Here is a 7,843-nt window from a genome sequence, read left to right on the forward strand (position 1 = left end):
TCCATCTTTCTTTCCCTCTACTCATTCTAGCCTTCAATTCCCCCTTTTCTTCTGATGCCAGATCCAAAGCTGTCAAGTTCGGAAAAATATATATGAAATAAAACCACATATACTAGAATAGGGAGAGATAAATTCATAGTTGCAGGAATGTGAATCTAGATACGGATTTCCATTCAACACATACTCATATTTAACATCAAGTAAAAAGTTAGAACTATGCTTGTATAGCATGTAACTTTCCTGTCTTATTTCTCCTACAAACCATTTTTCATCATTCTTTTGATTCTCCCATAGGCTACCAGTCACATTATAAATGCTTTTAACATTGAATTGAGTGGAATGATTATTTTAGTAATAACCAGGAACCTACCTTATTTCAACTCTGGATATTGAAAACATTTATAACACATTGGTAATATAGAATTAAATTGATGTTTTTCCATTCCATTTCCTCAAACTCAATCTGATCAATCATCAAGAATGAAGTAATGTGAATAAGAAAACAGATAACCTGGGTCCAAGTTTTAGTGCTGACAGTTACTGTATTCTTGGGCAAATTACTTGACTTCTCTGAGCTTCAGTTTCTTCATTTGTAAAAATGAGGATGATATAAAACTATCCACAGAATTATTTTAAGGATCAAATTATATAATATATGAAACAACACTTTAAAAAATACAAAGTATGTTCATTGTTATCAAGTAGATTAAAAAAATCTTTTTAGAGCCTAGTCCAGTGTCCCTAAAAAATTCTTTTAGGGGAAAGGAAAATTAGTGATACAGGGTTTTACTGTCATGTATTTCTTTTCTTAAGGAAAAATAAAATGCACAAAGAAAGAAAACTGGTTAAAGGTTACTGTAGCGATACAGGTATATTATAAAATAAACCACTAGTTAACAGCCTTCTCTTTGCACTACTTTTAATGGAGAAACAGTTCAAATACCCAACAAAGAAAGGCTGAGTATATTAACATATTATAACATTGCTATTTAAATGAAAAACAGGCAAACCACCAAAACATGGACATATTTATATGAAATACTAAGCAAGAAGAGGCATAAGTCTAAGATAGTATGCATTCACAGATGACACTATGTAAGAAGCATGAATCCTATACTGTATTCTTGTCAATGTCCAACCAAATATACTCAGTCAAACTGATCATCCAGAGCAACATCATGAAAAGGAATGTTTTTCATTATACCAAGTTCAAAATTTGCTGGAGTAATCTTTTTTTTTTTTAGTTTATTTATTTATTATGAGAGAGAGCATGAGTTGGGGAGGGACAGACAGAGAGGAGGGGAGAGAGAGAGAATCCCAAGCAGGCTCTGCACTGTCAGCAGAGAGCCCAATGCAGGGCTCAAACTCACGAACCATGAGACCATGATCTGAGCTGAAATCAAGGGTCTGACGCTTAACCAATTCAGCCACCGGGGCACCCCACTGCTGGAGTGATCTTTTTTTTTTTTTTGCATCAAGAATGCATTGAAACTCATTTTATTTATTTATTTATTACAAATAGTTTATTGTCAAATTAGTTTCCATATAACACCCAGTGCTCATCCCCACGAGTGCCCTCCTCCATGCCCACGCCCCCCCCATCCATCAGTCCTCAGTTTTTGTCAGCATTCAAGAGTCTCTCATGGTTTGCCTCTCTCCCTTTCCCCCACCATTTCCCCCCTTCTTCTCCCCCATGGTCCTCCGTCAAGTTCCTCCTAATCCTCCTATATGTGCAAACATGTGATATTTGTCCTTCTCTGCCTGACTTATTTCGCTCAGCATAACACCCTCAAGGTCCATCCATGTTGCTACACATGGCCAGATTTCATTGTTTCTCATTGCCATGTAGTATTCCATGGTATAGATAAACCACATCTTCTTGATCCATTCATCTGTTGATGGACACTTAGGCTCTTTCCATGTTTTAGCTATTGTGGAGAGTGCTGCTATGAACATTGGGGTGCATGTGCTCCTATGCATCAGCATTTCTGTATCCCTTGGGTAAATTCCTAGCAGTGCTATTGCTGGGTCATAGGGGAGTTCTATTGTTAGTTTCCTGAGGAACCCCCACACTGTTTTCCAGAGGGGCTGTCTCAGTTTACATTCCCACCAACAGTGTAGGAGGGTGCCCGTTTCTCCACATCCTCGCCCTGCTGGAGTGATCTTAATGAAGACTTTTGAATTTCTAGTTTTTATTAAGGCAGAATATTCAGCCAGAGAAAAACTAATGAGAAGATAGCTTCAATTTATACAAATAAATTTCACTGAGTAGAAACATGAACGAAGCTTTAGGGGTGCCTGGGTGGCTCAGTCGGTTAAGCATCCAACTTCGGCTCAGGTCATGATCTCACAGTTAGTGGGTTCAAGCCCCGCGTCGGGCTCTGTGCTGATAGCTAAGCTAGCTCAGAGCCTGGAGCCTGTTTCGGATTCTGTGTCTCCCTCTCTCTGACCCTCCCCTGATCATGCTGTCTCTCTCTCTCTCAGAAATAAATAAAAAACATTAAAAAAAGAAAGAAACATGAACGAAGCTTAACTAGTTTCACAAATATACATACACACTTTATTTGGCTTGTCCCTTACATATCCATATATTGTATACACACACACACACACACACACACACACACACACACATTATGATTTAATTATAAGATTTAAGTTCTCACTGTAAGAAGACTGGTTTAATGCCAAGAGCCTATGCGATTTATTTCTGTTTACATTCAAGGATTTTCCACTTTCAGAATAGAACCAAGGAGGGGCGCCTGGGTGGCTTAGTCGGTTAAGCGTCCGACTTTTGCTTAGGTCATGATCTCGCAGTTAGTGGGTTCGAGCCCCACGTCGGGCTCTGTGCTGACTGCCAGCTCAGAGCCTGGGGCCTGTTTCAGAGTCTGTATCTCCCTCTCTCTCTGACCCTCCCCTGCTCACGCTGTCTCTCTCTCTCTCTCCTAGTAATAAATAAAAATATTAAAAAAAAAAAAAAAAAGAATAGAACCAAGGAGATATTACAACAGAAGGGGCAGCTGGCGGCAGGGGGAGGGTAATGTCATATGTGATTGCCTAGACAATTTAGCAACTTAGCAATTCTCCCACCAAACTATTAACTTTTGTTAAAGCCCTTTCAGAAAAAGTTTATTATTGTCTTCTATATACTCAAGTCCACTCAGGCTTAGAAGCTCAGTTCCATTTTCATAAATATTCAAGAATACTGCCTCAAGATACCTACATATACTAGAAGATTAACTTTATTTATTCTTATGATAGTTTACAGATGTGTGGGGTTGGGAGAGGGGAGTATCTGTAAATGGTATATAATACTCCATGCAGATGTGTGCACTTGCATTTTACCCAGGATCCTTACCTTCTGTCAGATTCTCTTAAAATAAGTTGAGAATTGTTACTATGTATCTCATAGGGTACACTTTTCAAATCTAAGAGCAGTAAGTATATCTCAGTTGATAACTAATTACTAAATAAATTAAGGCATTCCTTCCACAGAAAAAAGGCTCCCAGCTTTACCACTGGGTCCCTGGAATAACTCTTGCTGCATTTCTGGAATAAAAGCAGGAGTTTGGACTTAATCACCTTATGAAAGATACTGCTTGCCCACTATGCAGTATTAGAAAAGGTTAATATCTCTTCATCAAAAAGCCAAGATTCACCTGCAACAACCTGGACCACCTAGGATAGGAAAGCTTTCTTTTTTCAATAGTCTTTTGCACTGTCTAAAGTGTCCTACAGTAATTAAAAGTTACATATATTTCTTTTATCTGTTTTACTACCTTAGTTAGCAAGACACAAAATGGCCAATGTAATCATCCACTTACCAAAGTCCTGGTTTTAAGTACTTCAAAATAAAATTCATTCTAAGATCTCAAAGGAAACAGCATAACCCACCTAAAAGGAGACAAAGTAGTCCTCTTCCTATTCTGTTAAATCTATAAAGAGCATTTGCCATCAGCTATCTAAAATACTGGCAGGACTTAAGGCATAACGTTTCAAACCAAAACTGACATGGGTTGTAAAGGTAAGTGATAAAACCTGTGCTTCCCACGGAAAGGAAAAGGAAAAATTTGAGGTTCTTAAGATTCTGAAATTATATTCACAGGCTAAAAGCCAAAGGTAAAGAAAAAATGTCCATTTAAACTTTCAATGAAGGCAAACCATATTAATGGCTGTTCACTTTCAGCTTATTGAATATTTCCTGCTTAAGGTATGTATTCATTTTCTCCACAGAGACTTGACCAGAAAAATCCCTTTAAAATGTTTGATAAATTAAATTCCAGTGTCCCTGCTATTTCGTCTGATTATTTCAGAAGACTAGTCTCATTCATAAGGCTATTCACACACCTAAACCTAAAAGTGGAAACACGTTTCTTCCCAGAAACTTTTTCTTTAATGAGCAAAAACGATGAAAGAACACTGCTGCCACGTCTTTTCCCCTCCCCCACTCACGTAGTGGCTGTTTCATCCCTTTGGAGTGAGTGCATTCCAAGGGAAAGTCCAGGAGCCACAGCTCTCGCAGAAACCAGAAACAGTTAAGTTGAAATTGGCAAGCCTCTGTGGCCTTTCAGATCAATTCCTAAAAGGAGAGCTAGCTTCTTCTTCATCTGTTTCTTAAAGCAAACAGTGCAAAATTCCGAGTCTTCACTGCCCGGGACGCATGTTTGTGTCTAAAACTGAATTGTACTTAATACATTCGGTTATTTGGGAGAAACAGTCTCCTAGAAACAGGCGAGATGGTACCATTCCCTCCCTCCCCCTTTAAAACATAGATCTGGAGGACCATTCGTGCAATCCAACTCAATGTTCCCACACAACCATGAAACTCGTTTTACTGATGTGGACTTTTAGAAGCAGCGAACTCTGCTGAGAGAAACAAAGTGCGGAGTGGGTAGCTCATGTGCCTTTAAAAAAAATCGTGGAGGAAGAAGGAAGGAAGAGCAGCTTCCCCGAAGACCGGGTGATCTGACAGCCACCCTCCTCCACGGAGCAGCCCGAAACTCGGCGCCCCGGGCTGCATCTAGCTACTCCAGCAGCGTCGCTGCGCGCAACAGATGAGTCGAGTCTGAACTTCAGCTGGGTCCGCTTCCCAGACCCGAAGACTTTTCGATAGGGTAGAAATGCCGCGAGTGCTTCAGCTCCGGCTCTAAGCTTTAAAATCCGCTCTCCACCCCGCCACATGCTAACCATCTGCCGCGGTGGAGGCCAGAAACCCACGCCCCGCCCTCGCGTTCCCCCCAGCTTTTGTAGGGAGGACCAGGTATGAGAGGAGCTCGGAAAAATCAACAGGGTGAGCCCTGCCCGGGAAGGAAGGAATATTCAAGAAAGTCCTGGTCCCCAGGGCGGAGACGGAGGCTGCCGCAGCCCCAACGGTCGGGGGCGCCGACCAGGCAGGAGGCGGGAAGGGGAGCACGGCGAAGGGCAGAGGGGCTTCTGGGGCAGTCAGGGGGCGCGAGGCCGAGTCTCCAGAAATGAAGGTATTAAGGCCACTGTGGTAAACTGAAGAACCCTCCGCTCCCAAGCCATCCCACCAGAGAGGGCAAGGGCCGAACCGCCACAGCCTTCCGAGAAGGGCCATGACGGTCCTAGGGCCGAAGCCACAGTCCCCGGGGTCGGAGAAGCGTCTCACCTGGGAAGTGGGGCGGGAGGAGCGGCGCGTTCTTCAGTTTCCCCTGTAGCCTGCTCTCGGGCCCGATACCTGCTCCTTCCCCTCAGCCCGCTGGCGGCGCGACTGGGCAGCAGAGGGAGCCAGTTAGCCCTTTTATAACCTCTAGGCTGCGACGGCAGCGCTAGGGAGGAGGCGACTGCAGCCCTCGCTACGTGAGCTCGATCACACCAGCGCCCCGGAGACTGCGCAGGCGCCCAGCCCGCGTCTCCCTCCGGTCCGCACCCGCCGCCCACACCCGTCCTCCCGCCAGCCCCGGAGTCCTAGGCGGGAGGGGGATGACGGGCCGGCCTGGGGCTGTGAGGCGCCTGCGCAGTATTCTCGCCACGCCACCGTCACCTTCGTTACCTCGGATTTGCCTCGCTACTGTTCTTCAGGTTGTTTAACGCCTTAATTTCAAGATCAGCCTCAGGCCTGGGCGTCGAAACCACCAGCAATGAGATAACTTAAATATGAGAAGAGGGACATGGGAGCGTAGAAAATGAAGCAAAAAAGAAGCCTCGGGTGGAAAATAATACAGTGCATCCTCTCTTGGTATTTCTGCTGTCTTGGCCCTGAGGCTTTTTGCTTTACTAACCTCCCTTTCTCACCTCCTCTGTCATTTGATACGAATCTCACTTTATCTGCTACCTTTATACTTGATCAGTAGATAATGGACTACGGGCACTGGAGACAGATTGTTGGGGTTCAGTTCCCGTCTTTCAGTTTCTTTGTCTGCAAAATGGGAATGATGGTAGGTATCCCATAGGATTACTGTGAGAATTAGATGAGATAATGTATGCAAAGCACTTAGTACATTCCTAGCACGCAGAAAGGACTGGGTAAATACTAGATGGTGTTGTTACACCCTATAAGGCACCCAGTATTGTTTTTGGTCTTAGTCTAACATTTGCCTTGACCATTATATTCCTAAAAGAAGAAAGTCTTGCTATCAGGGAGCAGATAATGAAGGAGATACTTTGACCCTTGCCAGTAAAAAAGAATGACTAAGATTTGAGATTCATTAAAAATTGTTTCTAAAGTCTTCCATGTATGCCAAAAAACACAGCAAAAATTAACAATTCGACTCTTACTTAGGAGGTGGGGTTAATTATATACAGAGAGCAGGTACTTTGGAAGCTCTAGGCAACCAGAAAGTGGATATAATGATGTCTAACTCAGAGGTTCTCAAAGTGTAGTTAGGGGCTCTTCAAGGACAAAATTATTTCATACTAAGACTGGGCTTTTCCGGAGTCTACATGTTAGGTGGTATTGCAACAGATTGGATGCAGGAGAATTCTACTAAGCCAGACATTATGGAGATTTGCAGAAATGTAAAATAATGCTGCTCTTCTCACTAAATGCTTTTTGCTTTGAAAGAATAGTTATATTTCATTAAAAAATGTTATTTATGCTAACATGCAACAGATTGTTTTTTGTTTTTAAATGAATTAATAAATATATTATATGTTTTAACTCCTAATACCATTAATGTTGATAGATATTCTCATAATAGCTTTTTGGAGTCCTCAGTACTTTTTAGGAGTGAAATGGTCATGAGATCAAAGAGTTTGAGAACTTCTAGTCTAAACAAATAGCAGAGTCCTTTGACACAGGAGGCAAATCTTTACCTCAAATGGAGGTGTAATCAACATGTCCGCTGGCCCTGTATAAGCTGACTGAAAAATTGACAATCCACCCTATAAATAAAATAGCCCCAGACCCTGAGGCAGATTTACTGTGAAGCTAAGAAAACTGCAACTTTGAGGGACTTCATCCTCATATGCCTTTTCTAAGGCCCTGGAAGGGGCCCTAGCAGTGTATGCACACAGTTCACAAAAATTTTAACTGCAATCTTTAGACTGCAAACTCTTTCTTCACAGATTTCTCCTCTGTCACACTTCCCCTTGTCCAGTGGTGTAAGAGTGGCTAGCAGGCATTTTTTAAATTTAGTTCAAGGAAGTTGAGTTAGAATACATTTGGTTTGAGTTTAGCGGGATATATTTTTGTAACTCACAGTCACTTCTATGCATAGTTAAAATATTGCCAGCTGTCCCAGTGTAGGAATGGCATCCAAGAATACTACCACCCATTGTGCCAGCCCACCCATCATTGTAAAACAAAGGTGCAGGGACAAACATAGCTATTTGAATGTGTCCTATGTTTTACCGTCTAAAATATATGTATAGTGAAGCAGAA

At 42.3% G+C, this 7,843-nt stretch overlaps 1 protein-coding gene across 2 annotated transcripts in view; it reads right to left on the reverse strand.

Moving 5' to 3' along the window:
• P4HA1 (prolyl 4-hydroxylase subunit alpha 1) overlaps positions 1-5,747 on the reverse strand; it is a 74,182-nt gene extending 68,435 nt beyond the window's left edge. For both annotated transcript variants that reach the window (XM_039235114.1, XM_039235115.1), the window contains exon 1: positions 5,630-5,747. The gene's annotated coding sequence lies outside the window, so the exon portion shown is untranslated. The remainder of the gene's footprint in view (positions 1-5,629) is intronic.
• Positions 5,748-7,843: the final 2,096 nt, after the last annotated feature.

This window comes from Hyaena hyaena, unplaced genomic scaffold (assembly GCF_003009895.1).
Source record: "Hyaena hyaena isolate Hyena2069 unplaced genomic scaffold, ASM300989v1 scaffold_97, whole genome shotgun sequence".
NCBI lineage: Eukaryota > Metazoa > Chordata > Mammalia > Carnivora > Hyaenidae > Hyaena > Hyaena hyaena.